The 19,568-nt window shown below is 46.8% G+C and overlaps 1 long non-coding RNA gene across 1 annotated transcript; it reads right to left on the bottom strand.

The window, feature by feature from the left end:
* Positions 1-9,594: 9,594 nt before the first annotated feature.
* LOC310839041 lies at positions 9,595-18,173 on the bottom strand. The gene is made up of 3 exons (XR_014561304.1): positions 14,199-18,173; positions 12,409-12,689; positions 9,595-9,798 (listed from the first exon to the last, which is right to left on the bottom strand). It is a non-coding gene; the product is annotated as an uncharacterized lncRNA (long non-coding RNA).
* Positions 18,174-19,568: the final 1,395 nt, after the last annotated feature.

The raw sequence follows: 19,568 nt of genomic DNA on the forward strand, positions 1-19,568 counted from the left end.
AATCCAATAAATAAACCATTTGTGCCGAATCTGGGTGTTTATTTACAATCGGTGTCTGAACCTTCGGTTTATTAGGCAAGTTTGAAATTGTTAAAGTGTTCTTGCTGTAATTTGTACTGAAACTGTCATTGCAAGCTCTGGCTCGTTGAATCTGCTGCTAAACATCTAAAAACTAACTTCCAGGGCCAATAAACCATTCCACCTTAGTTTATGGGTATAATTTTGCCTTAATCCTTTTTCTCCCGGTTGGCATGTTCCATTACAGCATCTTTCTTGTACAGCACTAGGTGAACAAAATGTATGGCCATACAAATGGTCTCAGAGCTGAGCTGGAGGAGTGGATCGGTCATTTTACAGCTGTCAGGATATCTCCTACCTTCCCTTAGGCCTCCTGACATAAGACAGGGAAGGTTAATTGGGGGGGGGGGTTGGAGGGGTCAAGGGGCCCATTAGCTCATGATTAAGGGCCTCATGTTAAAGTAGGTGTGACTTTTTTTTAAAAAAAAAGGGACATTTGGGGGGAAATTGGGTCTTCACCCAATAGTGCAAATCCAATAGTACAAACCTTTTGGCATTACAGCAGGAGACTAGCAAGTGTGGTTGGTAATCATTTTTTAAAAAAAAAATTAAAAATGGATGATTTTTTTTGGCCACAAGAAACCTTTTGGCACTACAGCAGGAGACTATTGAAGCAGTCAAAATTAATTTTATTTAATGACAAGTTGGAGGGTGCTGGGTTCAACCCATGGACCATGGGTAACCTCCCCTCTTTCTGTGGGGCACCCCTCAGTAAAATATTCTGCCACCTGTTATGATCCTGCTGGCCTTCCAGCTGAATCTGTAGGTCTCTGACTGCCTCAGATAATGTATTTAACCAGGACTGAGTTTTTAAAATGAGACCTGAGGCCTCCTTAACCATCCCTGATCCTGATGTGAGAGAAAGAGTTTGCATGCAAATGCTTTCATAAACAGTTTCAAGGCATTAACCCAGTCCTCTTCATCAATCATTGAATTTGCTGAACCAATTCCTCTGCACCTGACAACTCAGCTTGGTCTTCTTTGCCATTTTTTCCTTCCTTTGCTCAATGTGATTGCACCATTATTGCCTCGTCAGTTTTATCTGCAGTGTCCTCTTTCCTGCAAGGATGGGAAGCCAACTTATTTTTTTTCTTCTTGCCATGTTTGAACCTTTTGTTGCAACCTCTCACTTCAGTTCCACTTTAGTGTTGGTTTCTGCTTCCTTCACTGAGCAGCGAAGTGCTTGTCACAAGACAATGTTTACATTCCACAGTCAAGTGCTGTTGGGTTTTCTCACGGGAAAGGAGACTGGATGTGACGTACACTGGTTTCCTGTTTTTCACTGTTCTTTGCAGTTCAGTGTGTGATTCTCTCCGTGCTTTAGAGGAGAGAGGATGCCTTTCTCTGCTCCGGCAGAGGGAAGATGTTTTTCTGTAAATTACCAGCTTTGAAGTGTAAATAAAGTAATATAGAGCATGTTGGCACGTACTTTTCATCATTCCGCTGTGCACTGGACACTGCTTATATCCAACATATGGTTATGGGCCCAGAAAAACGCAGTGTTTTGAGAATGGACTTCAGAAGTCGGGCTCCTGGCAAAGGAACAAAGGAGCAAAGAATTGGAGTGCCGGCAAAGGATCGGAATGCAGAGGGCCGGATCGGACGATATCTCTGCGCGTCAAGATGATTTGATGAGGTATGTGCTACAGCTCCGGGCAGCCTGCCAGCTTCTAATTAATGGCTTTATGGCTGGACTTTGAACTTTTATAGCCGGTTTTGCCGTGGCACAGGCAAAAGGCTAGAAGGATAAATTTTTCCTATGCTGGGGGAAATCGAAAGTAAAGCAGCTGCAGCAGTGTCGCAGCATGAATTTAAGACAGCAGAGAGAACTTTCACTTTTGAACTTGCCTTTGGAATGCGGTTTGAAGCAGCTGCAGATAAGCAAAGCAGTTAAGCAGAAAGGCACAGGTTCACAGGCAGAGGCTGTTTTGAATTTGCTTTTGGATTGAAGCAGCTGTACACAGACGCAGCATGTATAAAGCAGCCTGATTTAAAGCAGCAGAGATGACGCAGAAGGCTAATGCCAAAGTCATGATGGCTAGCTGCAGAAGGCTGGATGAGGCAAGTGGGGAATTTGATGCCAATCAGCCAAATGCTCAACTCACAGTAGCCAGTGATACTGCCATGATTCTGAATGAAGCAGATCGCCGGGGTGCTAGCTGCATGGGCAAGGGGGAGACTTCACAGACGTCATCCCAGAGTGCAGTGGAACCACCAGATGGCGCCAAAGCTTTGAAGGCAGTGAAATGCTACACATGTGGACGTCTAGGCCATATGAAGAGGGAATGCAGATATCCCAGGGCCAAGACAGAGCAGCGCAGCGAAAGCTCATCGCGTGGAAAAGGCCGAGGCAAAGGCAAAGGTCCGGTGTCCAGGACAACGCAGCACAAGGCAATGGTCTCACGCTTCACTCCAAAGGTTGCAGAGGTCCAGAAGACGTCTAGATCTTTCTTCGTTGTTGATTCGGCTGCAACGCATCACATGTGCAACGATAAGCGACTGTTCGTGTCTTTTTCACCGCAGGAAGGTGCGATTCACCAGGCGGATGACCACACAATCCCCAGTAAAGGCTACGGAACTGTTGTTCTTCACAGTTTGGACTTATCGATACAGGATGTGCTTTATGTGCCAGATGCCAAGCATAATCTGCTCAGCGTTGGACAGCTGAATGAGCGGAAAATTGACGTTTCCTTTAAGAACAAAAGGTGCATCATCACAAAGAAAAATGATTATGTATTGCATGCTGAATATGTTGATCGTTTGTATGTTTTGTATTTTGATGATGTTGTGCAGGATGACACTTGTTGCATTGCAGGTTCTAACAAAAGTTTGCATGCAGAATGTATTCACGATTTTCATCGAAAATTTGGTCATTTGCATTTTGAGGCAGTATCTAAAATGCCTGCCTTGGTTGAAGGTATGACTATTAAACCCTGCAGGTACCACATGAAGTGCAAGGCATGCGCAGCAAACAAAGTGAAAATGGCTGCGAAAGGTAAGGTGTCTAGTAGGCAAGCTACAGAACCATACCAGGTTGTTCATGCTGATTTGGTTGGACCACTAGCGCCCTCTTTGGGTGGAAACAGGTACTTCATGGTTCTCATTGATGCATTTTCCAGGTATATTTATGTGTACAATCTCAAGCAGAAATCAGAGGCTTTTCCAAGGTTCAAGGAATTCTGTGCTTGGTTGGGAAATGTGCATGGTAAGAAGGTAAAGACTCTTTTCAGTGATCGCGGGGGAGAATTCACTTCTCAGCAGTTTGAAGCTTTTCTGACTGAGAAAGGAATTCAACACGATTTGTCTAGTCCTCGCTCGCCATGGCAGAATGGGCTTGCGGAACGAGCAAATCAGACATTGCTTCAAGGGTTAAAAACCTTGCTGCATGATGCCAATCTTCCAGAGAGTTATTGGGCCGAAGCTCTCTCATGTTTCACTTACAGTTATAATCGCAGGTTATCTTCAGCGATTGGTTGTACCCCCTATGAGAAGATGTTTGGCAAGAAGCCATACATCAAACACATGAAAATTTTTGGTTCTGACATGTGGGTTCACTCACCACAAAACTCCAAGTTAGACAAGCGTGGATTGCATGGTATCTTTCTAGGTTATCAGAAAGGGTCTTACAGAATAATGATGACTGACTCTAAGGAAATTAAGCTCACAAGAAGTGTTGAGTACAATGCCAAGTGGGGGGAGATTGTGGGAATTTTCCAATGTTATCCTGATGACAGTGATGAAACTGAGGATAGTCAAAAGCAACCACAACAACCCACACCCACTGATGAAGGTTCTGATTCTGAGTCTGAAACTGAATCGGGTGATTCAGAGGATTTCGAGAGTGCGAAAGCCTCTATGCGACCCTCTGAAAGCTCTGATCAAGAATTGGAGGAACCATTGTTCACAATAGGTCACTTTTCTCCTAAGAAGGAAGAGGAGAGTGTTGAAGACTTAAGGCTAATTCGCAGGTCACAGAGAGCAACAAAAGGCAGACCTCCAAAGAGATTTGCTGATGAGTTTGCTAAGATAGCAGTAACAGCTGTTAAAAGCTCCAAGAAGGTGTTTGAACCTTCAAGTTTCCAAGAAATCCAGGATTTGGATTCAAAGGAAGCTGAGCCATGGTTAAATGCCATGAAGGCTGAGCTTGATTCCTTGGAAAGGAACAAAACATGGGATCTTGTTCCAGTAGTTCCAGGAATGAAACTGCTTGGAAGCAAATGGGTCTTCAAAGCGAAGACAGATCAAAATGGCAAGATAGTCAGACACAAAGCCAGATTGGTAGCCAGAGGTTTTGCACAGGTACCAGGTGAAGACTATCACGAGACCTACTCACCCACCGTGAGGTATGAGAGCATTAGGCTTATGCTCAAGCTAGCTGCAGAAGAGAATCTACACATTAGTCACCATGATGTGAATACAGCTTTTCTGTACGGATCTCTAGATAAATCACTTTATATGCTTCCACCTGATGGCGTACAGGTAAAACAGGGATTTGTTTGTGCTCTGAAGAAGTCCCTTTATGGTCTCAAACAAAGTGCACGGTGTTGGCACACAAAACTCACTGAAGTATTGTTTTCTCTAGGTTTTAAGCAAGGGAAAGCTGATCCATGTGTATTTGTCAAAGAGGAGGGGCAAAAGAAACTGTATTGTTTGTTTTATGTTGATGATCTTTTATTCTTTTGGAAGGATGTCACAATGTACAATAACGCCCTAGCTCAACTGAAAGAGCACTTTGACATGAAAGATCTTGGTGAGGTAAACAACTACCTATCTCTGGAAATAGAGAGAGATCAAGATGGTAACATTCTAGTACACCAGTCACGTAAAATTGCTGATGTGTTAAGCAAACTAAACCTGATGGATGCTAACCCTGTAGACACACCGATGACAACAGGTTATCAGGTAGATGACACTGAAGAAGCATTTTCTGACACTACACTGTACAGAAGTGTGCTAGGCAAGCTAAACTTCATTGCCAGATGTTCAAGACCTGACATTGCTGTTAGCTGTAATTTGCTAAGCAGACAAGTCAACAATCCTACTGTTAAGGATTGGAAAGCTCTGAAACGCATAGCGCGGTATTTGAAAGGCACTATGCATTACAGACTGAGATTTAACAATCAGAAGTCTGGTGGTCTTGAGATATTTGCAGATGCAAGTTTTGGAAGTGACACTACAGACAGGAAAAGTACGTCTGGAGTTTGCTATAAGTACAATCAGGGTCTATTTGATTGGTCATGCAAGAAGCAAACAACAGTTAGCTTAAGTACTTGTGAAGCTGAACTGAATGCACTGTCTTATTCACTTAAGGATTGTGAATGGTTGTTACAATTGTGCAAAGACATAAAAATTCCTGTCAAATGTCCAATCCAGGTTTACCAGGACAACAAAGCATGTTTGGCTTTGCTGAATTCTGAAGGTTGTAAGCAAAGCACAAAGCACTTGCAATTGAAGTTGCAACATGCTAGGGAACGTATTCAAAAGGGACTCGTAACGGTGTCCTATATGCCAGGTAATGAAATTCCTGCTGATGTATTGTCCAAGATTGTATCAAGGGATCAACACTGTACCTATGTGCAGAAGTTGGGTTTGTACTGATATTGTACGAACACGCTGCCCAGTGATGTTCACAGAAAAGGGGAGGATGTTGGTTTCTGCTTCCTTCACTGAGCAGCGAAGTGCTTGTCACAAGACAATGTTTACATTCCACAGTCAAGTGCTGTTGGGTTTTCTCACGGGAAAGGAGACTGGATGTGACGTACACTGGTTTCCTGTTTTTCACTGTTCTTTGCAGTTCAGTGTGTGATTCTCTCCGTGCTTTAGAGGAGAGAGGATGCCTTTCTCTGCTCCGGCAGAGGGAAGATGTTTTTCTGTAAATTACCAGCTTTGAAGTGTAAATAAAGTAATATAGAGCATGTTGGCACGTACTTTTCATCATTCCGCTGTGCACTGGACACTGCTTATATCCAACATTTAGGAGCAAATACGAGTAATGATTTTAGCTCTCCTCTGATCCAGGAAGTCTTGGGAACTGGAGCAAAATAGGATTCTGCCGCCAAGCCACACACACACCCCAACTTACCCTAAAATCCAAGCCAGCGACTTCCGTTTGTAAATCTTGCCCATCTGTTTGACTTTGGAAATATAGGTTTCATATGCTTATAGCTGCTTCATTTTAGATGATCTAACAAAACTGAGTTGCCAGAAAGCAGCCAGTTGCTAGTTGCCATTCTCAGAATGCTAACTGGTGTCCAGTGACAGCAGCTGGTTGCATTTTTCAGATAAGGAGATGCATGCCATTTTAAAGAAGTTGACTTGAACTACAGTCATACCTTGGGTTGAAGTTGCTTCAGGTTGAGCGTTTTCGGGTTGCGCTCCGCGGTGACCCGGAAGTAACGGAACGCATTACTTCCGGGTTTCGCCGCATGCGCAGTCAAAATGACGTGAAGCGCATGTGCAGAAGCGGCAAATTGTGACACACGCAGACGCGGATTGCGTGCACTTCAGGATGCGAACGAGGCTCCGGAACGGATCCCGTTCATATCCAGAGGTACCACTGTATTACTGTTTGTCTTCAGAACACAGTACAGAGGTAACATTTTATATTTGATTGCAGGAAGGTAGCACACACAAAACACCCTGTGCAGCTTTAACCAGCCAAGGTTTGCATAATTTCCAACGCATACTAGCTTGAATTTTGTGGCCTTATACTGCTCACCAGCCTAATGCAAGTAACATTGCTTGAATTCACCAGCTAGCAACTGTGCATAAATCTGAGTTAGGGATACAGAGGGGTTTCTACTGGGGACATGCTAACATAGAAATGCAGGCTTGCTTCCTTCTCTCAGTTTGCAATGACCTATTTGATCCCTCCTGCAGACAATGTGGGATTGTTCCTGCGATGAAATCTGTGAAGCTTTGAACCTAGGTAGTTTTCTGCCATCAGGTGTTTTCTCCAAACAATGGCTTTCTAACAGTATATTAACACAAGCTAAACTGGTTCTTTGATTCAAACCTAGCAAGCCTCCCACTGTACTCTGAAAACTGTGCAGGTACATCAAGTGATACCTTTCGACCGATCCATTCATTGTATCCCTTCAGCTTCTTAGTTTGCTCCTCCTAACACACTTGTGTGCTTATAGCACAGTGGGAAAGAACAGCCAATCTGTTGTCCTCCAGATGGTGCTGAACTTCCTGAGCCCGGATAATTGGCCAGTTGTCTACTTTAGATGGGGCCGTGCTCTCCTTGGAACAGCCGGTTCATAGCTTAGGCGTGCTCCTGGATCCATCTTTGTTGCTGGAGGTCCAAGTGACCTCTGCCTAGGAGCTTCAGCTGGTAAGACAGCTACAGTCGTTTCTGGACCATGATAGCCTTACCACTGTCATCCATGTGCTGGTAACCTCCAGGCTTTGATTACTGCATTGCGCTCTATGTGGAGCTGCCCTTGAAGTTGGTTCAGAAGCTGCAGCTGGTGCAAAATGTGGTGGCAAGATATCACTAATGTGTTATCCTGCTATTGAAAGAATGGCATTGGCTGACCTATCCCAGGATAGGTTCATTGTGCTGGTTTGGGGTATAAACTCATATAAAGCCCAAGGCTGAGATGCCTGAAAGATCATATCCCTTATGTACCCAACTGATCACTACACTTAGCAGGTGAGGGTCTCCCGCAGACACCATTTTATCAGGAGGTCCATTCTGCACAAATTAGGAATTGGGCATTTAGTGTTGTGGTGTTTCCCCTTTCGAACTCCCCTTGAATATTAGACAGATGCTGAAGACCTTCCTCTCCCAGCAAGCCTTTTAAGTTGAGATCTGTATCTGCACTGGGATTGTTATAAGCATTTTTTAGCGTTTATCCCTTGTTTGCCACCCTGATCTCCTTTGGGAGGAAGGGTGGGCTATAAATTTAACAGCAAGTAAATAAAATAAATAAAAACCTCCTCTTTAGAGCAGTCAAGAACACACAAGCTGGAAAACAGGAGATCAGGGCAAGCATTCCTCCAACTGCTTGCAGGGGGAACTCCCAATCCCGGGTTTAGCTCATTGTTTCGACTTGTTTTCAGGGTGAATGGTTTTACAGGGCTTGTAATTGAAGTGCTTTCAGCTCCCAGGTCTACAATGGAAGTTGTAAGGTAGGATGTGCAGGGAGTCTTTCCCCTTTAGAACAAGCTGCTCCTTTGATATGTGAGAAGTACCTGCTTGGAATTCTCATCTCTTGCCAAGTGACACTCCATAGCAGCCAATTGTCTGTAATTGCCTCACCTGAATTAAATTACCACCCCCTCCCCACTTGGGAATGGCTGTTGATGCTCATCATAGCTACAAAGCGCTGCTTGTCCTCAAGGAACCCTTCCACCACAAAGAGCTGCCTGAGATTGAACGAGAAGGGCTGTCGCTCAGCACCCTTCTGGCTGCGTTGGATCTACTCCACTTGCCCGTATTCTTAATTTGATTGGTACAGGGGAGAGCTGCCCCTGCCTCGGATAGGAGGAGGTAGAATGCAACACAAACCTGAAACACATTAGCATGCGCTCAGTGGCTCAGTGTGTATTAGCAGTGCCCGGCGAAATAATTGCGCCCCCTAAGTTTGTGGGCATCGAGTGGGAGACAACAGGCAGACTTTGCTGCCTGTGTAGTTACTTATATCCGTGGCATTGTGAGGGGTTGGACTAGTCAGGGTTTCCCAACCTTGGGTCTCCAGCTGGTTTTGGACTACAATCCCCTTCATCCCTGACTGCTGGTCCTGCTAGCTAGGGATCATGGGAGCTGTAGTCCAAAAACAGCTGGAGACCCAATGTTGGGAAACCCTGGACTAGATGACCCTCAGGCTCCCATCCAACTCTCTATGAACCAAGGGAAGAGCCTATTCTTAAGCAGCACCTCAGCTATTGAATGTCCTCCCCCCTGAAATGTGACTTGTGCTGATTCCAATAAGCATCTATCTGGCAAGTATCTTTCCCTGAACCAAATCCCACACTGTCTTTGCTTGCTGTTCCCTTTGGCCACACCCACATTTAAAGCCACGACACCTTAACAGTCATTGCTTTCCCTAAAGAATCTCAGGAACTGTAAAGGGTGCTGGGAACAGTGCCTTGGTGAGTGGTAAAATTCTGTTTTGTTTGTAAGTATCAGTAAGTATGGGAAAGAATGTAGGAAACCGTGCCTATGAACCCCATTTCAGCAAGGATTCAGGAATCCACTGCTTTAAATGTGTGGCATGGATGTGACTGTTACAAGTGGAAGATGATTTTGTAGGATCTGGTGTACACTAATATTCAGGATGATTCAAAAGCTTGAGGCCTTTTGCTATGTATCTCTAGATCAATACCAATCTCTCTAGTGCTCTCTTTCTCTTCCAACCTTTCCCCCTTTTGCTGGTACTAAAGCACTTACTACCACTAGCATTCTCCCCCTGCTCTGATCTGCAACATTAACAAACGGCAGAAGAGGGAGCATCTGGGTTTCTTAATATCAAAATATTTCTCTGTCCTGGCAGGCAGGGTCATGTAGACTCCAGATGTGCAGAGTTTGGCAGCGACATTTATTGGATGCAAACATTTCCCAGCATGACCTTGTGCGCGGTTGTGTCAGTGACCTCACAGTTAACGGCTGTGAGATCTGATCTAACCACTGTACATTTGTAGCTTACACTCCCAGACCTTTTCCTTGCTACGACCAGCACTTGGGCATTAATGGGAAAAGATCCTAAAACAGATCTGGGGTGGGGGAGAGAAACAGAACGAGAAAGATGTTAATGAATACTTGGCAATGGCAGGTGCCAGACCTTTTCAGCAGGCCTGGGAAACCCCAAGCAGTGCCACCCCCCTGGCTGTGCAACCAGATGTGCTGCCCTTGAAACAGCTGAGCTGGGTGGCACAGTTGCCTATTTGGGAGGAGATATGAGGTCATCTCGGATGGGGCTTTCTATGGGAGGGGTTCCCATGGTGACAGACAGAGGTGCACCTTAATAAGGGGTAGGGTGGGTAAAGTTCTCATTTTTCCATCTTCTCTGGAGCAGGCATTCATCCAAAACACTGCAAAAATCAACAGAACCAGCCTTCAAGGGAAGAACACCCAGGGCAAGCTGCATCATGCCAACTGCACAAAGAAATGCTCCCTGGTCCCAGCACAAGCGTATCAGTGCTGGGCTCCAGGGGCTGTGCACAGATTGTGCCCCCCCCTCCCCGGGTTGCAAGCCTGATCCCTTGTAGAATAAACTGGGCTGGATTTGCAGGGAAGGCTCGGCTGCTGTTGGGCAGAGAGCTCTTCCATTAGAGGGCTGAGGTCAACAGGCTACTTGCTGATGTGAAAAATGGTGATAGTAGCAGCACTGCAAGTCAACTGGGCTTCTCACTGATGGGCACTGGGAAATGGCAGACTCCCATGACCTGCAAAGCAAACAATCAGTGTAAAAAATGTGGAGCCAGTGAAGGAGCTGTAATTTTGGCTGGGTGCTGTCGCCGCGTTGCAAAGGAGCATGTGCCAGTGATGTGCGAAAGGGCAGGATGCAGGAAATCTCTAGCAGAGAGAGAGTTCTTCTGAAAGTTATAAGACTGTTTACAAAGGTTGCATGCCACTCCTAATCTCTGCCAAGCAGTAGCAAGATTCCAGGGGGTGCCAGGATTGTATTTCCATTGGCAAAATTGAGGGCCAGTGGAGCCTAGTTTCTTTAAGAAATATGGTACACATATTTACACCTGGAGTTTTCAGTGGAGGGGGTGTAGACCATTATCTTCCAAGAGTGTTTCTCCTTGCCACTCTCATAGCTTCAGCAAGCTTGGGTCTAGAGCAGCAGTAAGTCATACCTCCTGATTTCTCGGTGCAGCCTCCTCCAGCCAGCCCTATGATGGCCTTCCCCACTTCCTCCTCCTTGTTCAAGAAACAGAGGTGAGAGGAGGCTGGGGTCTCTCCCACAGCAGCACACAAGCTTAACCCCTAAAGGAAGCTGATGATGCTATTCTTCATGTACCTCCAAAAACAGTCTTCTCAAATGTATGCATGTATCATTAATTTTATATTTCACCTTCCCTGCAAGGAGATAACACTCCCCCTCCCCACTTTATCCAACAACCCTGTGATGCAGGATAGGTTGAGAAAAAGTGACTGATCCCAAGCCATGCAGTGAGTTTCATGATTGGTAAGCCTCTCTAAACTAAATAGTACCAAAAGCTGCAACCTTTCCTCATAGGGGAGTTTGAGAACTCTCAAGGGGATGCCATCCAATTCCAGCAATTTGTCCATTTCTATTTTGCCTATTAGGCTGAGTGCCAGTGTGGTGTAGTGGTTAAGAGCGGTAGATTCGTAATCTGGGGAACCGGGTTCGCGTCTCCGCTGCTCCACATGCAGCTGCTGGGTGACCTTGGGCCAGTCACACTTCTCTGAAGTCTCTCAGCCCCACTCACCTCACAGAGTGTTTGTTGTGAGAGAGGAAGGGAAAGGAGAATGTTAACCGCTTTGAGACTCCTTAAAGGGAGTGAAAGGCGGGATATCAAATCCAAACTCCTCCTCTTCTTCTTCTTCTTTTTCCTCCAACTCCTATCCTACAAAAGTCAGTTCAGGCAGTGGAATCCACCCAGTGAAGAAAGATGCAAAGAATCCATTCTGCTGGTGTTAGGGCAGGGATGACTGTTAAATGGAATGCTCTCCCTCACCAGATGTGATCTTTACTGTGTTTATAAAGCACAAACCCAGATGGAGCATCTATAAAAGAGGATCTGAGTGCAAGGAGAGGAGAGGAGGAGGAGGAGGAGGAAGAGGAAGAGGAAGAGAGGACCAGGTTTAGGGCCTAGTGATTTTTGGAGCCTTCCTGAAATCTGCTTTCCCACAGCAGGGCTGAGGACACAGAGGGCATGGGTGCTGGCTCCCGAAAAGCTATAAATATGCCTCTTAGCAGCTAGCCTCCAGTGAAAACATGGGGCTATGCCAGGGCTTGGTTGTGGCATCTGAAAAGCAGGCTGGTGTCATGGCACCAGGCATGAATAGCCAGGGGTTGTTTTGATCAAATAAGGCAATCGAATCACACAGAGCAGGACCCAGGGAAAAGCTCCAGATTCCCAGGCTCATAGTCATGATGGCTATGTTCTTCCTCCAGTGACAGAGGCAGCATATATTATTAATATGTCATATAATGCCAAGATGGCATCTTGCAGGTTCAACACAGGCACTGTGAGACCAGGGTGCTGAACCTGAAGGACCTTTGGCCTGATTCAGCTCTTCTTATGCAATTAAGTATATTGAAAAGGTCCATCTTCATCTCTCTCCCCGCTTCCACTTTGAATGCATCCCACTGTCTTCCTCCCAGAGTGCACTTTCCTTCTTTCTGCCACCTCGTCAAGTCCTCATTGCTTCACCCATTCTGCCTACCCTCTTTCCTCATTGCTCTTGCAGCACATTGTGCATCTTCACCCATTCTGGAAGTGAAGCGTGGAGCTGCCGATAAATCGATGCTCACTTCACCAGTTCAAACGCCTGCCATTAGGCGGCATATCAATGTGATTGAAGGTGCACTTCCCTGGTTAAAACGTCTCCGACTTTCGAGAGGACCCACGTGCATCCCTACAGTGGGTGTTCTTTTGGAGGGTGGGCGAAAGAACATGGTTTCCAAAGTCTGAGAACACAAATATAACGCTAACATTGTTGCACAAGCCAACAGCCATTGCTTCAAACCTGGAAGGGCTGTGGCTGAGTGCATGGTTTGCACACCAAAGGAGAGAACTTCATCTGAAACCTTGGAGAGCTGCTGCCATTTGGTGTCAACAGTTCTGAGCTAGATAGACCTATGGGCTGACTTGGTATAAGGCAGGTTCCTCTGTTTCCCTGGGTAAAAGGTGATCTTAGAACTTTTAATGTCAAGCTATAGGGAAACCTTGGTAGACTTGAGAAATCCCTAACCTGTCCCAGCCTGTACATCATGGCATGCAGCCTGCCTGTGTCTCCTTGCCACCAACTTCTATCCCATAATCCTATGGCAACAGAGATAGGAAGTATCACTCCTGATCCAATCCATCCATAAAATAACCCCATGTTACTGCACAAAACAGGAGTGTATGCACACAGACCTGGTGAATTCTCTTGTCTTTACAGTGGATTCCAAACCAGTCATGGAATTTCTACTCTGCCCAGGAAAAATGTGTGACTGGCTGCCCCAACCCACTTGCTTCTCAGATTGCCTGTTGTGAACCTGGGAAGGGTCTGCTGGAGACTCCAGAGAAGAAAGGGAACTTATGACCTTCCAGATGTTGCAGGACTACAGCTCTCCTCATCCCTGACCATTCACCATGAAGCCCGAGGCTGATGGGAGTTGGAGTCCAGCAACAGCTGGAGGACCACAGCAGGCTCTCCACCCCTGCTCAATGGATGGACGGATACGGGGGAAGGCAGAGCATGAAGCAGCCCATCCAGGAGTGTGTATGTGAGAGAGTGTCTCCACTCTGGGCAGTCCTATTCTGTTTGATTTTAGCTGCGGCTGGGTTTTTAGCATAACCATATGGCTAAGTGTTCCTGGAGGCAGTGGGAGGATGATTTGGCTTGCTGCACAGCATAAATATGAGCTGACCTGCTGTTCGTAACTTTTCAAAGGCAGAGAAGTCTGAAGCTGTCGGCAGCCAGATGCAGATCCCCTCTGTTCAAAGAGATCCCTGCAGAACTTTTGCCAAGGTCTCCTTAACTCACCAACCCCCTCAGCTAGATTCGTGTGCTGCAAAGGGAAAAACCCCCCTTCTTGGCTCACGCAGTCTAGCTGCTTTCTCCATTAAATGCACTTATGATACTCAATTTTTTTGTATATACAACTGGCCAAGTGCAACATCCAGTTTGGCCTGCTTTAGCTACCGGTCTGCCTGAGGACAGGGTCTTCTTTGGCGCCAGGGAGAGAGAGAGAGAGAGAGAGAGAGAGAGAGAGAGAGAGAGAGTCTGGATTGTGGGCATCTTTGAGGTTGAAAAAGAGAATGGAGCAATAGCTTGATGGGGGATGTCACCCTGATGGTCAGAAAGCAAACGTGCACAAGTTCAACAGGTTGGTAAGCCCGCCTCTTGTTTGTTTCCTTCCCCTGCAGCACTTGGCACGATCCTCTTTGTTGCCGCCATCTGGATTTGCTTTACAAGATGTATGACTTACCTTTAATAGACAGCTCTGGCACAATGCATGAGGCTCGCTTGTCCTCTCTGCTTGCTGATGGTGATAATGCAGGCTAATCCATCCAGGGTGTTGACTGAAGAAGGTTTTTGTCAATGGGATGCCTGGGAATAGATTGACCATTGGATCCCATCTAGCAGTGATGGGTGGAATTCAACACCACCCTCAGTTGAAGTTCCTTAGCAGACTACAAGTGGTGCTAGCGAAATGGGTTGTGGAAGAGAAGGAGCTGGAAGTCAGCATGGCTCTCATGGCTGGTTGCTGTAGCTCTGATACTTCCTGCACAACAAGCTTCCTCTAACGCAACTGTTCCACTGGATTTTCATATTATTCTCAGCCTTCTGATAAGGCAACAGTCCTTGTGTTTGGTGGTCAGAGCAGGTTGAATCTGGGCCACGGTAATGGGTATATCTTACTAGCAAAACACGATGGAGTTCCATCACCCACATTCAGTCACTACAATGGGACTTGGGGAAATAATGCCAGCTCCCAGGGCCTGCACGGGACATTTTGCTGCCAGAGGTGAAGCTGGAGCTACTGGCTGCTGAACCTTACTTCAACACTGGTGATGAGACAGTGGCCACATCAACACCATATATTTAAAGGGCATGGCCTTCCCAAAGAATCCGGGGAATGATAGTGTGTTAATGGAGCTGGGAATTGTAACTTTGGGAGGGGTAGACTACTATTTGCAGGGTTCTTTGGGGAAGGCAGTGTGCTTAAAATATAAGGTGTGGATGTGAGCAGTTCTTCTTTGTCAACCACTCATAGCTGAATAAGATTGTCTTCTGTGAATACGGTCTTAATAGTGGGTCTGTAAGTGACTGTGGAGGCCAATTCTGGATCCGCACATCCTTCCACAGTGGGGACATAGGTTTCTGGGCGGGAGTCGATCACAATGAGGATTTGCCAAAAGTGCCTTCCTCTTAGCTTGTTTCTCCCTTTTGACCTGAGTTTGTGCTTCTTTGAAATCCATGACACCTTTGGTAAAGGCTGTTTTCCAACTGGAGCACTCGCAAGCCAATGTTTCCCTGTTGTCGGTGTTTATACTACATTTTTAAAGATTTGCCTTAAAAGTATCTTTAAACCTCTTTTGTTGTCCACCGGCATTACACTTCCCATTCTTGAGTTGGGAATAGAGTTGTATCCATCACTGCACTTGAGGGCAGCAGGTTGACCAAATGGTACACACAATTTAGTCCTCTGGACACCTGGACACTGCTACCTGCCCTCCAGCTTTGGTCCCCTGAGGCAGCTGTCTCCCTCTTGTCTAATGGAAGAGCCAGCTCTCATCAGTCTTGCATATCTTTAATTATTTCACTGTGGTTTGTGAACCAGCTGTTTTCCTTTCCTTTGCATATGCTTATGCCTTGACCTTTGCAAAAGGTGCTGAATCGGAAAGTCGTCGATTACAGCACTCCTTGAGCACATGCCTTGCAAAAGTTTCAACATGCACTTAAGCTCTTTGTTCCAGACAAAGTTTCCTAGAGCAAGGAAGCTGAGTGATGGATCGCAAAGAATGAACCACTACAAAGATGTGGACTTGGCTCTCAGGACTTTGCTATGTCAGCTCTGTGGGCCAGCTGCTGGAAGAGACCAGGGTGCTGTGACTCAGAACCAAGGAGGCTGTTGAGTCATGCATTGCGGATGCTCAGCCACAGCCCACCCAAACCTGAGTGAACCCTTCAGGGATTCAGTCTGGGAAAAGATCAAAGAAGCCGGATGCAGTCAATTTCAGAGAGATTCAGAGATAATATCTTTTTCTGTACCTCTGACCAGTTTTATTGCTAGCCCCACTCTCTGCTGCTTTTCCTGTGGAAAGGTGACAGCACGGTGAGGGTAGATGGACACTGGCTGATGCCCCACATGGGAATCCTTCTGAAATGAGAGAGTCAGGCTGGGGTGGGGTGGGGATTCAGAGCAAGGGAGCAAATTTTGTGCAGTATACTCTCCCAGCCTCATCAACCCCTCCCAAGCCATTTATTTTAGATTAGAAGGCTGCATCGTCAACATGCATCTTCCTGTTCAAAGCATTTCAGGGCAATGCTGCAGACCCCATTCCATCCTGTACCGGCCACTCAGGGCCGCTTCCCAAAGCACATTTTGTCCTTGGAATCTGTTTCTGAGAACACAACACGCACATATCACGTCAGTTGCAAAAGGCACCCCCATGTCAGGCCTTCCTTCCAAATATGTTACATTTTCAAATAATTTTTAAAAGGAATATGCCATATATATTTGACCCCATATTTTATTAACCCATTGACTGCCTCTCAAGCAGTTTACTTTAGGAGGCCTTGCATCACAACCTGGGCTGACGAAATCCAAGAGGCAACCGTAACTTAGGACAGGAGATTTGGGATGCCGTGCACTGCCGAGGCTGCATGGTACCATCAGGGCAGGAGTCGGGGGTCCCACTCAGCACAGGGAATAGGGCTGGTTCACCACATGTTGAATGAAGTGGAGTGACACACACTATCCTCTAAGATCATTCAGTCCAGAGCCTAGAGTTGCCTATCTGCACCACTTGCGCCTGGCCTTGGAGGCAGAGTCTTGGCCCCTTTGGCTGCCTATGACACAGCTCTGTGGAGTATGCCCGCCTTGAGAGACAGGGTTTGTCTGCAGTCCTTCTAATTCAAAGTGTGCCAACATGCCCTCAAGGGGCTGGCAATTAAGCTGCCTTTCTGAAGAGGCATGAAGCTTGCTTGTTACGGTCTGATAAATGCTGCATTAGTCATATTTCGATCTGGGCCAAGTGGGATCTGCTGCGGTTGAGGAGCCCAGCTGCTCCTGCCCTCCAGCCACTGAGCTGCAGAGTTGCCTGCCTGCCTGCTTGCCTGCCTCCTACTGCAGATCTGACCCCACCTGGTGAGGCTGAGCCGCCCCTGTCTGGTACATCACGTAGCCCTCCCAGGGCACAATGTTAGTCAGAGGTGGTGCATTGTGGTTTCTCCACTTTTCCAGACTGTCGTGAGCACGGGTAGTCAAAGCAGCTCGTTCTCCCCCCTCTTCTGTCAAAGGCTCTTTGGCAGAGGATCAGTCCCCAGAGTCCATTTCCGAACAGAGGCAGTTTTGGGGGGAGTGCAGCCAGTGTCAGAATCAAACACAGGGAGTGCCGCAACTGCAATTTAGAATGGGGGGGGGGGAGAAATGGGGGCACCAAATTTTGGCACCGCTCAGGGCGCTGCTGGAATTTGAGAAGCCAAGGTCCGCCATGGTTCAGAGGATCCATTCAGAGGGCTGAGAAGGTGGGTTGAACATCCTGAAGCCATTGTGGGGTTACTTCAGTGTTCACCTGGCTCAAAATACAATCCACATTTCCTATGCGGATTTGCTGTACATGCAGGTTCACACGTATGCCAAGTAGGTAATGAAGTATCATGGGCTAAATCAGAAGCAGCCAATGTAGTGCCTTCCAGTTATCGTTGAACTCCAGGTCCCATCAGCCCCAGCCAGCATGATCAGGGATGATAGGAGCTGGAGTCCATCAGCCTCTGGAGCATAGCAAGTTGGCTATCCCTGGGCTAAATTCTGAACAAGTACACACGCAGCCCACCTTCTTAGGACATTAGTTTGGTTGTGCAAATTGGCCCTTGATCCTTCAAACTCAAGAGTCCAGACACCCCTTTGGCCCCCAGGATTTGCCAGCCAGGTCACCTGCATTTTGTTGGCATTGATTTAGTGATGGAACATCTTCTCCTGATGTACGGTACCTCTGTCATGGCACAGAAATGTATAATTCATTGTGTGAGCCTAGGCTGTCTCAGGGACAGAATGACTTCATAAACCCTGAGTTGTCAAAGCATTTTCACTCTTAAGATGGTGAGTCCGGTGGCTGAGGGCTGGTGCCTAAAAAGGGAGCTGCTGGCCTGCTAGGTAGGTCTTCTGTGTGCTGCCACAGGAGGCATCTTGAGACCCAGAATAATTGCTGTTGCAGCTGCCTATGACCAGCTCAGAACCATACATACAACCTTGCCTCCTGCTCCCTTGTGCTACTCTTGGCATTTTTAGCCTGGTCAGAAACAGACAAAGGCACTGCTTGCTATGCTGCGAGTGCCCAGGCAACCTGGCCTTGGCGATGTCTAACTGGAGCCTTTTCTTTCTAACTGCGCCTCTCCTTTCTCCTTCGTCTTTGTTGCTGCAGACGCCTCCCACCCTCACCCCAAAGAGCAGCTGGAAACAAAACGGTGAGCACGCCTTGGCCTGTTCCTCCTTCGAGGTAGCAGTGGAGGAGGGGAGCAGGGCAAAGGAGGAGAGGCAGGGAGGGCTGTGTGTGTGTGTGTGTGTGTGTGTGTGTGTAGCAGGAGACAGCTCTCTGGCTCTCTTTGTTAATATACATTGGATTCCTTGGGGATGAGGCTGGCTCTGCTCGGCCATGTGGGTGGTCGCTCACTCTGCATCTTCCTCTCAGCAGGAAGACGGGGAAAGCCTGGTCCAGATGTAGGAGAGCTCTAAATGGGAACCTGCTCTGGTCAATCCCCAGCAGTTGCCTCCCTCCCTCCCTCCCTCCCACTTTCAGTCCCTTGTGGAATCTCAGCCTCCCGCTTCTTTTCAGGAGGCTCCAACGACAGGATGGGAGCTGAGCCCCTGTTGAGCAAGGGTGACATCATGCAGCCTCCGCCAGGAGGGAGATCAGAAGAGGAATTTAAAAGGACTGGCATGCTTCGGCACAGAGAGATTTCACGTAGGGCGGGCCCATGCATCATACCCAAGAAACCCCCCAAGTTGGGGTGGGTGATTGTCAGTGTCCGGCTCTATCAGTTTCTCATTTTCCCACTCTTACTTCTCCTCATTTTCACTTTTTTTTCTTTTAAAGAAACTCCTCAGCATTTTAGTGCAATTCTCTTGCAATTCTCACCTTTTTATCTGCAGTTTTACCTAATATATGTATTATTATTATTTTTGCAAAGCAGTCTCCCCTAATGTAATGCATTTTATATTCTTTTTTCACCAATCTATGCATTTTTGCACACATGACATGGCTGGAGGACTACACTGCAAAATTCTGAGAAGTACAGTTTCAAAGAATAACACCATTTCAGTTTGTGTATTTCTTCCAGAAAGTACTTAGGTTGGTTCACTTTTAAGTGTGAACCGAATCAAAATTCTCCCTCAGGAGGCGTGTCTGCTTTTGGGGGAATTGTAAATTGTGCAGTTGCTGTGCAGTGATGGCCTATATGAAGGAAGTAGTGGCATAGTGACAGAAGACTTGCACCTCATCAGTATTTTGTTTCATTTTAGCATTGATATGTGCTCAGGACAGTTTGCTGCCTGAGGCAGAGATGGTACCCCCTCATTTCTGCCTGGCCTGGCCTCTGATTTCAGCCACACCTTTCATTTTATTCTGTTGGC

The sequence above is a fragment of the Podarcis gaigeae genome (genome assembly GCF_964106915.1).
Source record: "Podarcis gaigeae genome assembly, chromosome: 2".
Classification (NCBI taxonomy): Eukaryota; Metazoa; Chordata; class Lepidosauria; order Squamata; family Lacertidae; genus Podarcis; species Podarcis gaigeae.